This window comes from Colias croceus, chromosome 25, assembly GCF_905220415.1.
Source record: "Colias croceus chromosome 25, ilColCroc2.1".
In the NCBI taxonomy this organism is placed as follows: Eukaryota; Metazoa; Arthropoda; class Insecta; order Lepidoptera; family Pieridae; genus Colias; species Colias croceus.
This window is the reverse complement of record NC_059561.1, coordinates 1,849,636-1,873,879: the sequence shown is the minus strand read 5'-3', so window position 1 is coordinate 1,873,879 and position 24,244 is coordinate 1,849,636. Positions and strand designations below refer to the sequence as shown.

Sequence of the window (24,244 nt, the reverse complement as noted above, 5' to 3'; positions counted from 1 at the left end):
CCGAATAGCAATAGTATCTGAAATAAGTATTATTTCTTACAAATGTAATCACAGTGAACGAGCCCCAATCCATTCGTCCGTTCGTTTCGGCTCATTTCGTACCACCTTTTTGTTCTAATGTACTTTTCTTTAGATAACTCTGCAGCTATTTGTTTAAGAAAATGATTATATCCCCACGTTATGTTTCCAGTTTCGCTTATCAATTTTATTCCCTTTACATAGAGTTTTGATGTTTTTGATTAACCTAAGATGAGGGTTTTTAGAGGCAATTTTTCAGTAAAGAATAAATTTTACATATTACACGATAATATTAAAATTTCACCTGTACGCTGTCCAATACAGGTAATTAGAATACATTTTTGAAATGGTAGTTTAATACGCTATTCAACGAATAAGTTTTAACCAAGGGTTAAAAAAATCGGCCCTTAATGAAAGAAGATTGTATTTTTTTAATATCAGATTTTACATGACTCGATTAATTATAATAATCCGAAACAAAAAGCAATGATCACCCATTAAATTAATAACTTCTTTACACTGTATTTTGTTTTAAATGTACAATTTTTAATCCAATAGCTACAAACTTCAACTGAAAAATTTATATAAAAATATCAAGGAACGGTGTTTTATAGCTTGTATAATATACACTCCAAAGGAATGCCATCACACTATACATACTTATCTTATAAGCGGAAGTGTTGAAAAAAATGTTTTCTTTACATCGTCTTGGAGGGATGTTCAAAAGGTTTTTGGGTCGCGTAGTTTGTTAGACGTAGGATATTATAGCTACCTCAGAGATGTGTTTTATCATAGCTATGGTATATTATGATACTATGGCGGTTGTTGGTAAATGTTAAAAATACTTATGTAATGACGATTCGAAAGTGCTACTAAATAGTAGTCTAATTGAATAAATGAATGTTTGAGTTTGAGTTTGAGTTACAAACTATGTTTATATCGTTGATGATACTGGTATGGTAAAGGAGTTTAAATGTAATTGGGAAGTAATTGATGTCGAATCATAGAAGAGTAAGTAAGAGTAAGTAAGTGGTTTAATGCTAATAATTTACTACTAAATGCAAAAAAAACAAATTGTGTAGAATTTATCCTCCCAAATGTAAAAAAGGTGAAAAGGAATATTATTTTAAACGGGGAGGTATTATACCCTGTGGAATCTACTGTTTTTCTTGGTTTGACACTAGATGAGAAGCTACAATGGGGGGCCCATATTACCACCACAGCTGCTAAGCTCAGCTCAGCTGCATATGCAGTGAGAAGAATAAGGCATCTCACCGATGAAGAGACGGCTAGATTGGTTTACTTTAGCTACTTTCATAGCATTATGTCCTATGGAATTCTACTATGGGGCAGGGGTGCAGATATAGAAACTATATTTATACTACAGAAAAGAGCCATACGCTCTATATATAATTTGCGTGCTCGAGACTCACTAAGAGATCTCTTTAAGAATACTGGTATCCTTACTGTACCGTCGCAGTATATATTTAATAATATTTTATATGTACACAATAACGCTTATTTACACACAAAAGTAGGAGATAGACATTGTTATGACACAAGAAACAGAAATAAAATTGAAATTCCATTTTTCCGGCTAGCTAAAGTTAAAAATTCATTTATGGGTCAAGGTATACGCTTTTACAACAGAATTCCTCATAATATTAAAGAGTTCAGTAGTTCTAAATTTAAAACTTATATAAAAAATGTACTTATTCAGAGAGCCTATTACAGTATTAAGGAATATATGGACGATAAAAACCTATGGAGGGTTGTCGCGTAAAAACCACAGGACAGTTCTTTGGCATATTATGATTATAATGTACATATAACACATATAATGTATTTTGTAAAATTAAATTGTAAAACTGACATGATTTTTAAAAGAGCAACTATGGAGTTTCTTGCCGATTCTTCTCCGTAGATACTGCTTTCCGAATCGGTGGTAAATGTTAAAATATGTAATGACGTTTCAAAAGTGCTTCTAAAAGAAGTCTAATTGAATAAATAAATGTTTGAGTTTGAGTTTGAGTAACTCAACTTTAGTAGGTTGCTTTCTATTATATTTAACACGTTATATTTATACGACTCTAAATAGTAATTGAGACTTGATAACTCAATTGAAAACAGCTGAAATATATAACTAGCTGTGTTACAATAGACGAAGACATGGGCGAAAGCGAGTATTTCTATTGAAAACAGCTGAAATATATAACTAGCTGTGTTACAATAGACGAAGACATGGGCGAAAGCGAGTGGCCTTTATGATATTCTACTACATTTAAGCTACATCACTGCCAAGTATCATCAAAATCCGTACAGTGCAGTATTACGTGGAAGAGTAATTACTAACATCCATTTTCACATACTTTCACGTTCATAATATAACTAGGTGTGGCCCGCAATGCTCATCAAAGGCTATCTGACACCGAAAGAATGTTTCAAATCGAACCAGTAGTTTCTGAGATTAGCGCGTTCAAACAAACAAACTCTTCAGCTTTATAATATTAAGTATAGATAATCCTAATATGGCGTACAAAATCACACTACAAAGCTAGTATTTCAACACAAACACACAATAAAGTAATATAATACAAACGTTCATGTTTCGCGGTTGAATTTACAAATTATTGCCGGCGTTGTAGTTAAAATTAACCGGATACAACGCTGTAAGCAAAATTACTGTTTCGCTCTTCCTTGCAATTTGAGACGGTGTGGATGCGCTATATTTTGGATGCGGTATGTGGTTTATGTAGTGTATGTTACGTAATACACGTTATGTGGTCTGTTTAGTTGTAAAATCATTGCATAGCTATTAAGAAAATTGTTTAGTATGATTGATTTAAATTAAAGATAAGCCTCTAGCTATTGGCAATCTTCTTTCTTTCTATAATATGATTATTGTGATTATTGATGATATTTCTTTCTATAATATTATCCTATGGTTCATTCTTAAAATATCGAATGGTCTTTTGAATAAAATATTATATTATACACATATTTATCTTATCTGAAAACTTTAAGAACATGGAAATATCGTTCTTATTTATTTCAAATATAATTGATGTATGTAGTTTTGGGTTAGTAATCATTCTTGTGATTAACTCAATGAATTAATATAATGTAAATTCGAGAATGTCCAAATTTCGCAATCCTTGTAATTCATAGACACTGTACAATATTCAGTTACGTTTCAATTATCAAATTTACTTCTTTTTCACTCTAATTAAATTCCACAAGCGTTATAATGGGATCGGTTTAAATTTCATTTAATTAAATTTAAGAAGGAATATTAAACATTAAAATCGTTTTATAATATTTTAACCGACATCGTAAGAAAATCTTATTTGACTTGACTAAATTTGTGTGAATGCGTACATTAATTCCCGAAAACTACTGAACCGATTTTGATGTCACTTGGCAATGATATGATGTAGCACGTAGGCTATAAAATACTTGTTTTTGCACACGGATTCGTTCGCAGGCTAATCTAGTCAAACTTGTTTTGAAGCGTAAAGAAAAAAACGAGATTAATTCATTATACATAAACTAGCTTACCGCCCGCAGCTTCGCCCGCTTTGTCTAAAACCTAATAAATTATATAATAAACCCTTCCTCTTGAATGAATAGATAGAGTGACTATCTATTAAAAAAACCGCATCAAAATCCGTTGCGTAGTTTTAAAGATTTAAGCATACGCATAGGGACGGAGAAAGCGACTTAGTTTTGTACTATGTAGTGATAAAAACTAGCACAATACACCAACATAATATTACGTCAAATGCGGTCTACATTTGGACCATTAAGCCGAAACGTATCGTGGAACGGCACAGCTCTAATTACTAATGTAATTTCGTTTGCACTCCAAAAACTCAGCTTCATTAGAAAGCAATTAGTGAAACGTTCGTTGGTGTAACTGTTTATACTTTTTTTGCATTTTACTACTTCTTGGTTATGGTTATAGGTCGCTATTTAAATAGTATGTAATATGGAATCCATACTTCCATACTAATATTATAAATGCGAAAGTAACTCTGTCTGCTGTCTGTTACTCAATCACGCCTACTGAACAAATTTGCATGAAATTTGGTATGGAGATATTTTGATACCCGAGAAAGGATATAGGCTACCTTTTATTGCGAAATATGTACCACGGGCGAAGCCGGGGCGGACCACTAGTATCAAAATAGGTATATGTGTGCATTGAACAAAATTAGAAAAGACAATAGAAATGAAAATATGCAAGTTATGGATGGGATAAAATAAGATGTTAAATAATAATAACATAAATGGATTTTATTGATAGAGAAGCAAATTTAGATTATGTTATTGTGTTTCGTAGAATGTGCTACGAATCGTAGCATATATCTCTGTAGATATGCTACGAGCATAATATTCATCGAGATTTACTGCAATTTTTATCTGATACAACTGCGCTCCGTGGTTTCACCTGCGTGGCTACGCTCCTGTTGGTCTAAGGGTCATGATAATATTACATAGCCTATAACCTTCCTCAATAAATGGGCTATATAACACCGAAAGAATTTTTCAAATCGGAACTTAAGTTCCTGAGATAAGCGCGTTCAAACAAACAAACTATTGATTTATAATATGAGTATATATATATCTCTATGAGTACCTAACCTAAACTTATGTTTATAGTATGTAACTTACTCTAAATTTTTATCTAACGAATGATATTTTTTTATAAATACCTATGTTTAAAATTTAAGTTTCTCATGTAAGTGACTTTATGTCTTAATGGGAATAAATGTCTTTAAACCTTATATCACTTGTGATTAATGATTGTATTTCTTATAATTTAAAATGTTATCATAATAAAATATTTTATAATAAGCTATTCCTACATTTAATGCACATCTATTCATCAAATACTACATATTATTCATAATAGAAATGCTTAATTAATATATTCTGTATACAATTCAGTACTCTTTTGTCCTCCATAATTACCAAATTATACCCATATACAATGTGTCTTTCCACTTTTGAATAAAAGAAATAAACACAACTACCAAAGATAGCTATTCATTCTATACAACGCAACAAGCAAGCTTGGAACACAAAACCTAAAGGCGGGTGACCATAATTTAGCGGTAATTCATTCATAAATAAAACTTCCAGCGGCTCGACAGTTTCGCCGACAATAAATCGCAATTTGCGCAGCCATCGCGTTTAATGAGGCTTCATTCAGACGCGGTTGAAATTCAACACTGAAAATTTCAATTTTCGTGGCACCCGGTAACAAGTTGTATTCAGCTTCAGTGAGTGTGCGGTGACCATGGTCGTGGGGTTTGCAGGACATGTTTTTTTTTCTTAATTTATTAATTCCTACATTCTACGGTTTCATTAATTGCACCGGCTAGGAGCATATTCGGCCTATGATTTCACTAAGTATTAAATCTTATACAGGATTTAATACTGTTTGTTTGATCTACAAAAATTCACGTTTGATATTAGACCGAGTAACCGCTTCACTCTTGCTGTAAGCTGTAAGCATGTGTATCTATAATATACACATCTTTTGTTTTAATATTAATAAAGATGTAACTAACAGTATTTTTTCATTGCAAAACGGTGAGACACTTCCTTTGACTTAACTCATTTAAATGAAATCCTATACTTACATTTTTCACATTTTTCCACCTAAACCTAAAAATATGCTAATCCTACTTTGAAAACTACGCGCACACGGATTCGAAAAACAGTGAAACAAACGTGCAACTTTTAAATAAAACTACCGCTAACTTTGCATGTATTTTTATAGTACATTGTGTCTTAATATTCGTTCTGAAATAGGTACAGGGTGTTCTTTTGTTCTAGTCACATATATTAAAATGAACTGACGTCACTTCATAACCGTGTGCGACTGTCTTCGCTTATATTATACAGAGGAAAGTATCTGTCGGTCTTGCATTTTGCATTGCGTTTATAATTTTAAATTTTATAGCATTCAATGCAATTTTTAAATATTTGAAACATGTTAAAGATACTGGACCATGAACCTTGATTCGACTAGGCAAGGCCATAATCCCACCGGTTTTTGAAGTGAAACGTTTCGAAAATTTTCTTTATCGGGGTTGGAAAAAAAATTAGTGTAACATTTTTTCGTTACGCGTGACATTTTTCCGTAACGCGCCATGTTTTTCTTATCCCTACCACGCGTGAATAGGTATTTCTGTAAAGTTGCATATAGTAAATTATTTTTTTGAAAAATAAGGTCATAAAGTAAGTAGTAGTAGTAAGTAAGTTTCACTTCTTACGTGTGTACACTAGTACACGCACCAATTCGATAAAGCCGGCTGCACGCACGAAAAAACATGACTCATGCGGCGTTACCTCGCTCTGACTCATCTGAGGCGTTCCATGTAAGGCTTGAAGAGCGAGCGAGAGCGCGGAACGAGCGACACAGAAGCACAATCGGACGTTGTCACGTTCAATTATCGTCAGTAAACCGACTTTACAGACAATCAATTTTTGATGTGACAACGTCTTATAATTCGATAGAGCCGGTTGCATGCACGAAATAACTGCGTTAAAAACAACCGACTTCAAAAACGGAAAAGTAAGAAATAAAAAGATTTGATATTATTAATTACTACATATTATTTTTATGTGCTATTTACTAAAAAGGTTTGATGTCGGTGCATGGGCTTAATACTAAGTGCTTAGTGTTTGGCACCGACTTCAAACCTATTTAATAAATAGCACATAAAAATAATATGTAGTAATTAATAATATCAAATCTTTTTATTTCTTACTTTTCCGTTTTTGAAGTCGGTTGTTTTTAACGCAGTTATTTTTATTTAATACTTTTTAGTGTATTTTTCAACACGAATCAAACGAGCCCAAACTCGATAAAGTTGAGTCAATATATTACTGAGTTCCTATGGCCACCTTCCGATTCCATCATCAGATCAGCTCCATGTCATGATAATATTTCATCGCTATCCAATTTACATTCGTATACAAAATTTCAGCTCAATCGGTTACCGGGAAGTGAATCAAAGTTACTTGCTACATTGAAATTAAGTCATCGAGTACAGACAAAAATGCTCATAAAATAAAAACTACTAGGCCTAGCCGAATAAAATTTTTATGGGACCAATTCGACACTATCCCGCATCGAACAAAAAAAGAATCACGTAAATCGGTTCAGAAACCTCGGAGTAATCGGTGTACATACATAAAAAAAAAAAAAAAAAAAAAAAATATACCGGCCGAATTGATAACCTCCTCCTTTTTTTTGAAGTCGGTTAAAAAACATGACTCATGCGGAGTTACCTCGCTCTGAGGCGTTCCATGTAAGGCTTGAAGTGCAAGCGAGAGCGCGGAACGAACGACAAAGAAGCACAATCGGCCTTAAGACGTTGCAGTTGTCACGTTCAACTATCGTCAGTAAACCAACTTTACAGACAACCATTTTTTTTCTAATATTTCGGTATCATGTGCCCGAACTATATGTTTATAGCACCATGTTAGTCCTACTGCCTTAATTTGGACCTATCGGTGAATGTCAATTGAGAATTGCCAATTACATACAAGATAATATACGCATAGTAAAACTTTCGTCTCATAAAATCTGGTAAGAGTATTCAAAATTGATACAATTATTGGTCTGGATTTAAATAAACACACATATAGACAAAGATAGCAATTGCAATACAGTTATATAATATCACTATCACTACATCACTACATAGTATAAAACAAAGTCGCTTTCTCTGTCCCCATGTCCCTTTGTATGCTTAAATCTTTACAACTACGCAACGCATTTTGATGCGGTTTGTTTAATAGATAGAGTGATTCAAGAGGAAGGTTTTAGTATATAATTTATTAGGTTTTAGACTAAGCGGGCGAAGCCGCGGGCGGTAAGCTAGTAGTATTATATTATCTGTTATACAGTGTTTATACACGACTGTATAAAATGACGCATTAAATATTTAAAAGCTTAAATTTTGGTATTACAAACAATTTTACTGAAATAACATACATAATAATGTTGGCTTTATGTATGAAATACGTAATTTCAATAATTAGTCTTTATACAACTTTAACATGATATATATATTTAAACACATAATAGATATAGGTTAAACGTTCAAAACAATATTAAAAGAGCATTGAAATAATTCTTTAAACCATTTATATCTGTTGAATAGCTAATGTATTCCGCAATTAGTTAATGAGCAAGAGAAAGCATTCACTACACTTTTTATTTGCTTGTAAATGTACTGTTGGGTTTATAATTAAGTTTTTCTTTCAATAGAATTTGCGACAATTAACACAATCCTAATAATCTATCCTACTATCTTATCCTACTATCCTATCCTACTAATATTATAATTGCAAAGTTTGTGAGGATGCGTGTGTGTTTGTTACTCTTTCACGCAAATACTACTGAACCGATTACAATGAAATTTAGCACACATATAGAGGGTAACTTGGATTAACACATAGGTTAAGTTTTATCCCGGAAATTCTACGGGAACGGAAACTATGCGGGTTTTTCCCTTTGAAAACGCGGGCGAAGCCGCGGGCGGAAATCTATTCTTAAATTAAATTCAAAGAGGTTTTTGCGTTAAACTACACAAAGACTAATATGTTGTGGGTTTTTAGAAATAGAAATAAAAGAATTAAATGCTAATGAAAGAACTCGTTACCATGGCAACTAATTAATGATGTCCATAAACGTGTAATTGTTGTTAACATATTTTTTAAATGTATGTCTTAAATAATTTTAAACTTGAGTATGTGAAATATAAGGTAACTTCCTCTATTAAAAGAACGGTTGAGTCGCTTTTTGGAAAAGTGATAAAAATTTAAGCAAACATATATTTCCTATTAACAGCATGTAATATCAACTGCATTGTAAAACTCATGCATAAAACAAGACAAAAAAAGGTACCTGCCTATCTAAGGTAGGTAACATACTAATTAAATTATTATCAGTACGTAATAAAAAACAAAGTCACTGTTTTTGAATCTGCGCAAAGGAATTTGATGAGGTTTTTTTAATAGATAAATTGGTTCTCTAAAAACGTTTTAGCATATAATTTATTAAGCTACAAAGCGGGCGAAGTCACGCGCGTAAAGCTAGTTACAAAAATATTTCAACAAATTGCGACTATATATATTATCTATTCACCAATGCTTCTATCTTTACTACCTAGGTATATGTACATAAACACTAAGTGCTAAGAGGTATAATCCTGAGAGATTCAACTCTCATTCATTAAGACAGACTCTCAGTCGAGCTGTGGAAAAGACGAAGATTTATTTACAAGTCAATACTTAGTACACATAATATTTATTATTTTTTAACATAATATAAGTGATACTGAATGAAACAAGAAATATTACACTAATTGGGTTTTCTCATATTGTACATGTTTAATATTTAGTTTTATAATTTATCGTCTTTATGGTACCTATGTATTTTGTATGTATCGGTCAATTAAGGAAAGCTGGCATGTTCACAGTACTCACACTTATGCAATTTCACTTACAGTATGTTCAAAAATAAATGCGACTCTAGTTTCATTTTAGACTTGAATTGTAAAATGGGTGCGTTGTAGATAAATATATTATGCAAATATAATTATGAAAGCTCTCATAATTTACCTGTAAAATTATACTTTAAAAGTAAATCAATTGATGAAGTTAATTATTTATTCTAATAATAATCAACTGGATAAAAGTATTAATAATCATTCAATTATCAAATAATAATTAAATTTCAGGTCATAAAAACAATACAAATAACACGTGCGCTCACTCCCAACACACGGATGGTTGTTTTGATAATGATTTAAATAACGGACGTCTTCTGCAGTTGCGGAGCAGTCTTGTCCTGACTTTAGTCGAGTAAAGATATCTAAGAAATATTATATTTGTAGTAAGTACGTAATACCTACCAATACGCGCTAACAAATATGTGTTACATGTTTATTGTATAATTTTCACACTATTGGTTTTAAACTCAAACTCAAACATTTATACAATTAGACTTCTTCTAGAAGCACTTTTGAATCGTCTTAGCAGTTTAACAGTTTTAACATTTACCACCAATTCAGAGAGCAGTATCTATAGAGAAGAAGAAGAATCTATTTAATCATACCTAATCGTAATCTTCTACTTCACTGAAACTTTCATCGCTCGAAGAACTCGCCGTCAGTAAATGAGTCAGTGTAATTATCTACTTTTGGTTCTAATTGAATATATTTTTCCTCATGTTCTCGCGTCTTTCTCCAAACGTCACTAAACATATCCAGACTAATATGGCATTTGCTTCCTTTCTAAATAATTCTTCCACAGTTTTCAAGTTAAAGTTCACATTTTGTGATGCTACTTTCCCTTTAATTATGCCCCATAGTAACTCTATTGGGTTGAGTTCTGGATGGTATGGTGGAAGGCGCAATACACTATGTCCATGATCTTTGAGGATCATCAAGTAAAAATTGTGTATAGTTTGGCTTATTTTTTTTAATAATGTGATAACTCTGATTATTAATTAGTAATTTGATTTTTGAAAAAAAAAATGCCTATTTTAGTCAAAATTTATATTTTTCTAACAAGATCCTTATCATCAAAATTTCCACCTTGGTGAGAAAAATTGACATTTCTAATGAAAATGAACAAAAAATTAAATGATTTTATTAAATACTGTAAAATAGTCTATAATTCTTCCATTTACTGTATCACAAAATTCTTCATAGATTTTTAGATATTCGTACTACACCAATTACATCACCCTGTATTTATAAACAATTGCAAAATATGACACATACGTAGGCCGGGAGATACTGACACAAAATTTCGGGTCATTTGTAACAGAATGGCGGTTCTACAGAGGTCTTATTACGCAATGACTAAAAGAAAAATGATGGTCAGAACGCTGGTACCGGCGGTCTAGTCGCGTGGGCGTTAGTCGAACTCGTCGTATAAATAGCGAAAGTCAAACGATTTGTAACACAAAAATTTTAGAATTTACCGATAGCCCATAAAAAAGATGTAGTCCGCCGGTACCAGCGTTCTGACCATCATTTTTCTTTTTGTCATTGCGTACTAAGACCCTTCTAGACCGCTATCCTGTTACAAATGACCCGAAATTTTGTGTCAGTATCTCCCGGCCTAACATGTGCAATGTGTAAATGTGTTGACGTTCCAGCTCTTCTTAACGCCTTTAGTACACCGACGCGTTCCCGTGCGGCAGCGAAACATCAAAAAATCTGTCAGTACTATGGCAGGATTTCGCATATGATATGTCTCACTCTAGCACATAGATAGATGAAATAGTTGCGTCCTTGTCAGTATAGTTTCGCAAGGAACTGCGAAATGGCCATTACACAGACGCATTGCGAAACAGTTGCGAAAACATTGCTGTGTACTACGCCTTTTTAGTACACCGACGCATTCGCGAGCGGCAGCGAAAAAACGAAAAATCTGTCAGTAGTATGGAAGGTTTTCGCATATGATATGTCTCACTCTAGCACATAGATAGATGAAATAGTTGCGTCCTTGTCAGTATTGTTTCGCAAGGAACTGCGAAATGGCCATTACACAGACGCATAAGTTTCGCTAGTGAAGTTTCGCATCGCATAGCGTCCGCTCGCATTCTGTCGGTGAGGACAGATTTTCGCTTCCATGGACAATGATATTATATAGAAGTGATATAGAAATAATATATACTAGCTTCCGCCCGCGACTCCATCCGCGCGGATGTCGGTCTTCGCGTGGATGGTTTATTTATCCATTTTGAATACCTCTGACAATAACATCTTATAAATATCTATTGGACCCAATTCCCAAATACGGCTAGGCCTATAATAATACGCAACGTGTGTTCGCGGTTCTACGGAACAACGTCTATGGATAAAACTGAAAAATTAAGATTATTTTTTTCTACGTATTTTTCCAGGATAAAAAGTATCCTATTTTACGCCCAGGATAATAAGGTATAATTATACCAAGTTTCATCGAAATCGAACCGCTAGTTTTCACGTGATGCCTTCACATACAGACAGACAGACAGACAGACAGACAGACAGACAAAATTTTTTTTTATCACATATTTGGGTTTGGTATCGATCCAGTAACACCCCCTGCTATTTATTTTTTCAATATTTTCAATGTATAGAATTGACCCTTCTACAGATTTATTATATGTATAGATATAGACAAGAGGTACCTAGATACGCCACCAAGTACGCCACCAACGTGCCAAAATGCAAATTGCCATGGCAACTATTTGTTTATTTATATACTATATTATATAGAAACTAGCTTCCGCCCGCGACTCCGTCCGCGCGGATGTCGGTCTTCGAGTGGATGGTTTATTTCTCCATTTTGAGTAACTCTGACAATGACATATTATAAATATCTATTGGACCCAAATACGGCTAAGCCTATACTAATAAGCAACGTGTGTTCGCGGTTCTACAGAATAACGTCTATGGATAAAACTGAAAAATTAAGATAAATGTTTTTCTACGTATTTTTCCAGGATAAAAAGTATCCTATTTTACGCCCAGGATAATAAGGTATAATTATACCAAGTTTCATCGAAATCGAACCGTTAGTTAGTCACGTGATGTCTTCAGATACAGACAGACAGCAGACAAAAATTTTTTTAATCACATATTTGGGTTTGGTATCGATCCAGTAACACCCTCTGCTATTTACTTTTTCAATATTTTCAATGTATAGAATTGACCCTTCTACAGATTTATTATATGTACAGATAATAATATATTTATATTTATATAGAAACAAGAGGTAGATACGCCACCATACGCCACCAACGTACCAAAATGCCAATTGCCATGGCAACTATTTGTTTATTTATATACTATATTGTGAGTATTATAATAACGTATCTATACATAAAATATCATTGGATGCCGAAAATACTGAATTATTTTTGCATTCTATTCGAGATTATCCCGTATTATACGCAATTGGACACGCAGATTATAAAAATACGTACAAAAAAGAGGTAGCATGGAGAAAACTTCAAGAACAGACTCTGATAGATGGTAAAAAATTTATTGTTTATATTTCATACATTTTATGTTTTTAATTTTCTTTGAAATAATTTACAAATTGTGATCGAACATTAAGCGCTGCTAAGTCTGCCCTATGTCTATTGGCATGCATTGGTACGAATGCTCCTAAAGTGTCCGAAAATTGGTTATTGCCAAATGCCAAACGCACATTTTACTACTACTCGTGCCCTACCTACTTAATGATTTATTAAATCTTTTTTTTATCATTATCATTCATTGCTGCGTCTCTTGTCTCATTAGAAAGGTTTCTAATTTAAATCTTCAATGAATACATGTGGTGTAGTCTGTTTGAAACCTGGCAAAGGTTTTGGAGCTGGCAAATTCAGATACCGTCCACTTTTTAAAAGCTGATAAAATGATGCGTTCTCAAATATTGTAGTATCGGAATCTTTACCATAATTATGATCCTACATCTATGTAAGTAAATTTGTAATGTGGATCAACTATTGCCAATAACACAGTAGAAAATCGTTTTTTATAGCAATAGAACAGTGAGCCGCTGTTAGGTGGACATTTAATAACAATATGCTTGCCGTCAATACTCCCGAGGCAATTAGGAAAACCCCATATTGTTTGAAATGCTTCAGCTATTTCCAATCATGTTTTAGTAGAAGGAACCGGGATGTACTCTGGCTGTAGTATTTTCCAAATTTGTTCGCATACTTGAGTTACTATCTTTGAAACGGTGCATTCACCCAAACGATAAGAAAAATATATTGTTATGTATGTGTCACCAGTTGCTAAAAATGACATTGACTGAGATGACATTCTGAAATTATGTCTGCACCTGCAGTCGTCAAAAATGACAATGGCATATCAATGCGAAAAAGTTGCGAAACATTGCTGTGTACTAACGTTTCGCAGAATATTTCGCTACGCTGTAGTTTCGCAGAGATTCGCTGCCGCACGCGAACGCGTCGGTGTACTAAAGGCGTAATATATCAATAGTTGTTTGATTTTTTGTGTAACTGTATTTAATAATACATATAATACAAATTACTTTTAAACGAACATTATATCATTATATTGAGTAATCCGTTAAATGCATTTGTTAGCTATAACATCCGCAGCTAACAGACAGACAAATTTAAAAATACAAGCACATTCAAACTTAACGCACTTTTTTCTTCTACATTAAAGCAGTTGATGTCATAATATGACCTATCTCCCAAAGGATACCCACGAACTAATATGTAATCACTAGATATCCGCCCGCGGCTTTGCCCGCTTTTACAAAGAAAAACCTGGATAGTTGCAGTTCCTATGGGATTTCTCGAATAAAAAGTAGCTTGTGTCTCTTTAGCTACCTACTTGCCAAATTTCATTGTAATCGGTTCATTAGTTTTTGCGTGAAAGAATAATAAACATCCATCCTGAATCACAAACTTTCGCGTCTATAATATTAGTAGGATTTCAATATCAATTATATTTTCATAAGCCAGAAAAGTGTTTAAATCGCAAATGACATAGAGTCGACCTCAAATCTAATTTATACGGAGATTCGTTTAAATTTTCATGCCCCGTTTTACGAGTTCCCATAAATGTTAAATTTGTTTCGCAGTGTTTTAAATGATTTTATTTTACTTATATTTAATTATTATAGGGTTTGATTACTTTATCTGTGAGAAGTACAGGTATTATGGTATTTTATTGCCAATAAATGCCAATCAATTCCACTTTGATTGGCATTTCCTAAAGGTTTTTATTCGTTTGGTTTAATGTTTTATTGTAATTAGGACGGTTCGTTAGTAGGCCGTATATTAAAAAGTAATTGTTGACAAAATCAAAATTTAGATATACTAAATTGTCTAATTCTTTGTGTTTATATGCAGGCAAGTTATTTATTATTTCCTTCTAAAATTGATCTGACTGAAAGATTGAGAAAAGTACGGTTTTTTTAAGTTTGTCGTTCAAGTAGACAAAAACGTATTGATTTTGATGAAACATAAAACGAAGATAAATTAAAACTTAGCTCATAATGTAAGTTATATTCTTTCCCATTTTAACACAGATATAAGAAATAACAAACCGGAACGTTCAAGTAGGTACTATTCAGAACATATTCCGCTTGTAAGTTTTGCCATCCTAGTAAGCAAAAATTTTCTCTTGAAGCCGCACTAAAGTACTCTAAAATATTACCTTAAAACCTTGAAGTGATAAAAACGTCTTATACCGAGTCTTAGGGTGCGTCCACATTGTAGAACATTCGAGAGAATATTGTAGATCGCGAACGAACGTTCTGAATAAAACAATGCAATTCTCGAAAACAGATTCCCAGAAAACTTCAATAACCTCGATTAATTAGTATTGAGTTTTGAATTTATTTACCGTATTTGTATGCACTACAATATCTTCTATATTTAGTGTATTAACAAAACTCTTTGTGGATGCCCACTTTCACGACATGTTGTCGGTACCTTTTAAATACTCCGTCTCGTATCCCACGAGAATAAAAGTATTTTATGCATGATAATTGTTATATCCGTATCCGTCCTATCCTTCCGCAGCTTCACCCGTTTATTCAAAGGAACTATATTTGTATACAATTTTACCAAAATCAGTTCACTGGTTTAGGTGTAAAGAAGTGACAGACACACGAACATAAAAATAGAAATACTTTCATTTATAGTGTTAGTTAGACTAGTTAAGTTTACATTTCAATATAGATGGCACGTTTGTTTCTTATGTCTTTGACTAATTATTTTTTATTATTTAAATATATTTCTTAGACGAAAGTTATCAACAATGTGGCCACAGCTTTACCACGATTTTTTGCGAGTGGAAATAAATTCTCTATCTCCGCTAAGCGAATTGAAAACTCGCTCGGATTTATTGACAATTCCATCGAATAAATTGCAACTTCCTCAAGTATTGAATCCAAATTATTTTGTTTGTAATTAGCTAATTGAGGGCTTAAAAATATTGCGCTTATCCTCTCTCGTCTTGTAGGTAAACATATATTACCTACAAGACTTTATATTTTTAATAAAATGATTTATTTAAAAATATAACGTATACAGCACAAACATCCAAATTGTAATCGGGATTAGTTGATAATAAAACTGTGTTATAAAGAAGGACATTTATTAATTTATTTTATTAAAAAAAGGTTTGCAATTCCTCTACCAATCCTACTCATATTATGAATGCGAAAGTTTGTGAGGCTGTGTCTGTGTGTTTGTTACTCTTTCACGCAATGACTACTGATCCGATTACAATGAAATTTAGCACACATATAGAGAGTAACTTGGATTAACACATAGGATAGGTTTTATCCCGGAAATCCCATGGAAACGGTAACTACGCGGGCGAAACCGCGGGCGGAAAGCTAGTATGAAATATAACAGGAACATCAAAATAATCGGTTCGTTGAACTGCATTTCTGTATATCGATAATAATTCAGCCATAAATTATAACCGGTTGTTTGCTTTATTTAATTATTAATGGATGTACGCTAACCGCATTATTTCGCTTGCGAGCTTTCAGGAATAAAAACGGGTTGAACTGATATAATTTTGGTATGCTATTTATTTTAATTATGTAAAATTATTAATCATAATGTGGTATGCTGGAAAGCCATATTTCCCAATTATTTAACACTAGCTGCAGGCCCCGGTTCTGTCTAGGTTGGCCCGGGATAAAAAAGAAATAATTACTAGCTCTGCCCCGCGGTTTTACCCGCATTGCTCTGCTCCTGTTGGTCTTAGCGTGATGATAATGCCTTCCTCGATAAATGGGCTATCTAACAACGAAAGTGAAGTTTCTGAGATTAGCGCGTTCAAACAAACAAATTCTTCAGCTTTATAATATTAGTATTGTCGATTTTATTTTTGTCAATGTAATCTAGGCAATTACTATTTTAATAATAAATATACATACATTGTTAATAAAGGTATCAGTTTAGGTTAATTTTTTAGGTCATTATCAGAATTATCAGAACTAGAATTGAATTGTTAATTATTCATGCTACTTATGTCATTTTAGCTTATAAAATAATCTTTGTTACAGTTCTCGCAATCACAGTGAACATTCGAGAAGAAGATAAGGATACTCACAGACTGCTCTTCAAACAATATAGGTAATTATTTTAACATAATATTTAAAAAAAAGACGTGTGGCACTCGGGGACTGCCGCGGTAAAGCTATTGCATAGCATGCTTTCAAGCCACACCTCCGAGCCCGTCGGAGTGGGGAGCGTGAGGTTTTTTTGTTACGGAATTTCTCGATTCGGTCCCCGCGCTCAAGGCCCGCGATAGAAGCTATGCAATAGCTTAAAAATGTATGTTTGTATGTTTGTAATTCTTTCTCATAAACAACTGTACTAAGAACTCAACAAAGGCTGGTAATAATTAAAATTGGAAAAGTCACAATTAAACTCATGAAATTAATGTATTATCAAAACTGCCCGTTTAAAGTGGGTAAATATCGAGTTAAAAGAAGTCGAAGTGTTAGAATGAGGAATTACATCAAATAATACAAAATCCAATGCTATTATAACCACGTCTCTTATACCTCTAGATCATTTTAGATAAACAAATTTGAATTGGTCACGTACTGCGTAGTTAATGATATAATAACAATCCGTAATCTAAACTTACCCAACATAAACAGAGGAAATTGCTGCATAGAGAACGCTATAATATATTTCTCAACACTCATAGTCCATAGTCCTATGAGTTGATGTATGTGTATGAGTAAATTTATAGTATCAAATTGGAGTATATGTTTGTAATATAACCGCTTTTTCCTATTATTAATGTTAACACAGTACAGAATTTACATTTTTGTATGTCTGTTTATTCCGACGAAACTTTAGTAGGTACCTATGGCTTGACCGATTTCGACGCGCCTTTCACTCACAGATAACTGACGTAATAAGGATTAGCTGTTAGTCTTTAAACTGCATATTCCCAAAGCAACATTAGGATTAAATTATAAACTCATTCACGCGAAACCGTGGGATACAGCTAGTGTAAGCATAAAAGTAGGAGCCGTATCGTAAAATCGTTCACTATTACAAAGTTTTGTAAGCGATTCTGCAGCTCTATAAAATGCCATTTTCAAACATTTATAACACTGATAATATAAAACTAAGTTTGGGCAAGAGATTATAGCGAAAACAAATGTATTTGGATCTTCTAATTATTGACAGAAGTGAAATGATTGATTGGCGTTTGATTGTTACTATTTCATACAAGATAACTTTATAGATATGGATGAAATTTGGTACAGAGGTAGATTATACTACATTTTAGCTCATCATAATATAAAGATTAGCTTCTTATGGGTCTTCTTCACAATGGGCAGCTTTGGCCCAACAAATCGTCGATGTTTGCACTTTGCCACCATTACGGCGATTATGAATAAACATCTACAATGACAGCCGATGATAGACATTTAGGCCCTCTACACTATCGTGATTGCCTATACTCGCCTAACGCTGCCCATTGTGAAGTGCCCATCAGTTATAATAGTCAGTCAATAGCCAAATTAACGAAATTTATACACAACCAAGGTTGTTTACGAAAAAGAGAAAAATATAAAATACTAGCTTACCGCCCGCGGCTTCGCCCGCTTTCTCTAAAACGATTTGAGATTTAAACTATCCTATCTCTCAAGTTGGATCGAACTGCACATGGTTTGCGAATTTTATTATAATCGGTTAAGTGGTTTAGGAGTCCATTGAGGACAAACATTGTGACACAAGATTTATATATATTAGAAAAGATGTGATATGTAAACTTTTTAAGTATATAACCTGCAAATGAATGAAACATGTTATGTTAGCTATCATACTTCTTGATTACTTTCACAATTTCTGCAAAATAATTAAAATTATTTGTAGAATTAAAATACTTTTTTGTAGAAAAAAATATTTGATAGTACCTAGCAGGTAACAAATAGAACAAGGTAACAATATACTATTTAGTATTAACTGCAAGTGAAAAAAGTACATCTATATTCTATAATATAAAAATGAATCCCAAAATGTGTTGGTAAGCGCATAACTTGAGAACGGCTTAACCGATTTCGTTAATTCTTTTTTTATAATATTCCTTGAAGTTCGAGGATGGTTCTTATGTAGAGAAAACGTGAATATGTACCACGGGCGAAGCCGGGACGGACCGCTAGTACAATATAAAACTGCATACATTATTTCAACAACTAAACGACAATATCCATTGAGCTACTACGTGTAAAGAACACTCTACAAATAAATAAATTGCTTATTACATAATGTATACGAATGAAAATTTTCCAAATTAACGTAACAACTAACACAGATAAATATACAAACAATTTTATAACGTTTAAAATCATAATACAAACCAATTTTAAAACGTACATGCATTTATCAATTTCAAGTATAGAACATAGACTAAAGAGGAAACAGAGATGGCTATTCCAAACGATTGCACTCTATTTGAGAGAGTAACGCATTGGAGCATGTTTCCTTCTGTAAAGCCATTGACATAATTTTCTAATGCCAGCTCTATTGTTCTATAGTCTATGGCAATTGTTCTGTATAGTTCTGTAGTTTATGGTTTAGTAATGACTAGTAGTACATTATTTATCTGTGGTAATGATATGAGGTTTATGAGATGTGAGATTGTGTTGATAATAAAATGTTTGTTAATTTTTTATGTAAGAGCTTTTGGTAATAATGTAAATAGGATGAATTATTTCGCCAGGGTTATATTGTCTTATCATACATATTATTGTGTTGGACATCGAAATAACTTTTAATTATAATGTATAAAATTCAGTATATTAAATTTTTTATGCAATATTTTTTCAGCTATTATAATTTAAAAAAACGTAACAAAAGTGCCGTTTCAACACGCTTATATTAGCTTCAACTGTATGTTTTAATGTAGGTACCTAACAAGTAGGTAATCAAGTGAAAGCGATGGTTATTTTCTTTTAACTTTACTGACTATAATTCAAATATAACTAAATTGTAAGTAGGTAATGTTATTTACAAAATGAATTGTCTCTACCCTCAAATATTTGCCGTAATCATTCAGGCCTAGGCATCGTTTAATGAACAACAATCAAATTTAACTCAGGTTTTAATATCCCAGACCGCAATAAACCCTCTAGCTAGCAGCTATGTAGTGACTTTGACACTCTTTAACTCATAAATTGGCAGGGCAGTGGCACAATGAGCCTTATTTATATACTAATTTGAGTTTTTTTTATGTGAATCGCGTCTGAGACTGTTTCACCAGAGATGAAAAGACAAAATAATACACCGTATGTAAATTTTAAGTTAAAAGGAGAAATGAACAAAAGTATTGACGTTAATTATTTTAAATTTAAACATCGTAATAAAAACTAAGTAAATAAGTGTGAGAAATCATTTTGCAATGATGTAAATTTTAATTTAATTAATTTGTAATGATGTAAAATGAGAATGTAAGAAATCATTTTGTGAAGCAGTCTTTATTGCAAAAATAGAATATTATTACAATACAATAAAAGAATATTATAACAAAATATTTAAATAAATAACCATTAAGTAGAACAACATCGCTCGCAATATCTCTACATTTTTTTTAAACATCAAAACTAGTTTATTTTTATTTCGTTTACGCAACTTTTACACTAGAGAAGGTAAAGTCTCATTGCACCACCATCCTTAATCGGTACAGTCGCGTCCATAAAACTTTAAAGGCAATAAAACAACGACTTTCCAGCGGAACAGCTGATAAGCGCTTTTTATTTCACTGTCCAACATTAAAGTGCTTCAAAGCGATTCTGTCCTTTTGTACATTAATGTACTGCTCGTTTTAAATAAAGGGTAGAGATAAGAAGAAAATTTGTAACGGCCACGTTTCTATGACGTCATTTTCTCACATTTTTGGTGTAGAAATTTCATAAAACAGAAGCTTAAGCAGAAAACTCCTTTCAATATTTTTGAAGTGAAACTTCTATAAGGGTGAGAGTGAAATTTCAAGATCGCGTCATGGCAATACCGTTGCGTCACGGATTGGTCATGGACTAAGACGACGATTTTGGTAAATTTGAATCTTGCTAAAGAAGTTTCACTTTTGACACGTATGCTCGGCAAACACGCTTTTTTTTCTTATACCATATTCTTAGATGTATAGTGGAAAATTTCTGTTTTCTGATACAACTAAACAATTTTTAGTTTATAACTTTTATAAGGCTAAAGCCGCGGTAGATAAATAGTCTTTTGCAACATTATTAATATATAATGGAAATTATCTGTTTTCTGACACTACAAGAACAAAGTTATTACAAAGTTAAACATTAATTGAGTTAGATTTAATCAAGCCTTTGAATTGTTATATTAGATTACAATCAATTATGAACCCATTATACTTGAACTTTGTTTGTGATTATATCAATTTTACGTGCAATATTATGTAATCTTATAAGAAAGCATATTATCTTACAATCTTACAAATTAGGGCTTCTTTTTGAAGTGAAACTTCTTTAGGCGCGTTGAGAGTAAAATTTCAAGGTCGCTACATGGAAATACCGAAGTAGGGCGACGTTTTTGGTAACTTTGAATCTTGCCAAAGAAGTTTCACTTCTGAGACGTCTGCTCGTCACAGACGCTCTTTTTTATTATGCACTAGCTGCCCCGACTGACATTGTTCTGCCCTATCGCCCCTTTTACGTATTTTCTCTCTACAAGAACGTGTTGTGTCTTAACAAAAACGTTAAAAAGTCGAGCCGTTTTCAAGTTTACTTAGCAACACATTTGGCGAATTTTATTTATAAAGATTAGACCTAAGGATTAGACATCAAACAAATCAAACATACGAATCAAATCAATCGAAACTTTTCCAATTACACGTCAATACGATTCCAATTATAAGTTCCATAAGAAGCAAAAAGATAAACCCATATAATCTTATCTTTTCCAGGAATACCGCACAAACCTCGCCCGGGATTACGCGAGATTTACCCGGCCACAGGAATAATGGTAAGTACAAAACTATATACACGGCAATAATATGTGGGATTGAGGTATTTTTATTTGTTCGTATTATTGAAGAATGGCATTATTAAAGGCAATATTGTCTGTTATCGAAATTAGAAATGAAATCAATAATCATTAATCATATCGAATCATAGGAACAGGTAAAATACTATGGAATATCAGATTTATAGTTCAAGGAAAACGTATGCCTATGAATGAATTTAGTTCATAATTTTTAATGTTTCTAATATTTTGTAAATAGGATGATTTAAAAAGAAAAATAAGCTTTTAATTAGTGACCATTTTGACAGTGTGTGCGAAAGAAAAACGTTTGTCGCCTGTCGGGTCGGCAAATCTGATATATTAATTAACTTTTTATGCAATAAAAGAATAAAAATTGTTTCTAATTGGAATTCTCTACCCAATAGCATATTAATAGTATTTTGTTAAACACAATTTACAATTATTTATGTTATGATTTCTGCTAAATATTGTGAAAAGCCGAAAAAATGTTTACAATACCTACTGGGCAAAACTTATAAAAATAAAAGTTAGAAAAATTATACAAAGTTTCTATTTACGACGTCAAAAATATCAGAATAATTCAACATTTTATTTCTTACACAAAACCACCCTTAAGTATTTCGTAACCAACTTCAAGTTGTATTAAACGAAGCAAAAACTTAGTTCATTTTCTTGTTTGAAAAGTATAAAGTTTCCAGATAAAATGGTTTTTAAAAAACCCCAAGGGAAGTTTGTCGTGTGGGCATAATCGTTTCTTTTCTTTTATATAAGCTGTATTAGAAGTCAAGTTACATCTTTCCTTAATTTTAATTTATTAACAAATATCACACGAAAACATCGTGAGGAAACCGACATGTCAAAGAATTAAAAAGTTCGACGACATGTGTCATCCGCCAATACGCACTTGGCCATCGTGGTGGATTGTGGCCTGTACCCTCATAGGAGGCCCGTATCCCAGCAGTGGGAACGTATATTGGCTGCTGATGATGATGATGATGAACAAATATCATTATCATCAGCCCATATATGTATTTTGTTCCCAGTACAGGACACAGGTACATATAAAGTGCACTAGTTTTAACCTTAACAAAATCTCAGAACTACTACATCTACAATAATTGGCATTGTAATGATTTGAATTTTTGGCATAAATTATTGTCTGTTTTTATGCTACATTTCATCGCGATTCGAGCAGAGGAACACAAGTGAGATTCCATCAAATACAAATTTTAACCACGGGGGTAATTTATACCATATAGGTATGTTGCAGACAACTAGTTAAATCAGCCGTTTCAATAAAAACCTACCTTCTTTTTTAAATGACGCTGTTAAATTGACCTCTTTGAATAATACACGATAGGTAATTAATTATATAGTATCGCCAAATGAAGAGCCTGGGGTCTTCGACAAAGTAACAATTACAAAACGATAACGAAGTTAGAAATCGCAAAAATGTATGGGATTGACATACGCCGCGTTAGATCACGTGGTCTATCTAATGTCAATCCCATACATTTTTGCGATTTCTAACTTCGTTATTGTTTTGTAATTGTTACTTTGTCTAAGGCCCCTGGACTACTATGATTAAATACGTTACAGCCGAATGATAATTTATGTTGCTTATATAAAATTAAACTAACAATTATTAAAAATAATACTTTAGTATTATATCTTTCTAACACGTTTCAAAATTCCGAGAAACACGACGCTATAGGATAGATTAAAAAGACGTCATATGTTACAGTGAAAGCGTCATGGAACGTGACGTGTGACATAAATTGACACTTACAGGGGATGAAGTTCTAGTGCTATTGGAATTTTCTAGGAACTGCGTATTCCGCAGTTTAGTAGAATGGTTTAGGTATGAAATAGTTTTATTTTAATATTCAGAGAATCTAGACTAATATTATAAAGCTTAAGAGTTTGTTTGTTTGTTTGATCGCGCTAATCTCAGGAACTACTGGTCCGGTTTGAAAAATTATTTCGGTGTTAGATAGCCCATTTATCGAGGAATATTTATAGGCCATATATCAATACACTAAGACTAACAGGAGCGGAGCACTGCGGGTAAAACCGCGGGGCACAGCTAGTATATTATAATGTCATTATAGACTACATTTTTTTATTTAGACATTGAACTAAAAAAATATTTTAATA

General features: G+C 32.7%; 1 long non-coding RNA gene across 1 annotated transcript in view; it reads left to right on the top strand.

Moving 5' to 3' along the window:
* LOC123703087 overlaps positions 1 to 22,040 on the top strand; it is a 55,394-nt gene extending 33,354 nt beyond the window's left edge. The window contains exons 2-3 of the long non-coding RNA XR_006752950.1: positions 17,116 to 17,185; positions 22,008 to 22,040. This is a non-coding gene — a long non-coding RNA (uncharacterized LOC123703087). The remainder of the gene's footprint in view (positions 1 to 17,115; positions 17,186 to 22,007) is intronic.
* The last annotated feature ends 2,204 nt before the right edge of the window (positions 22,041 to 24,244 follow it).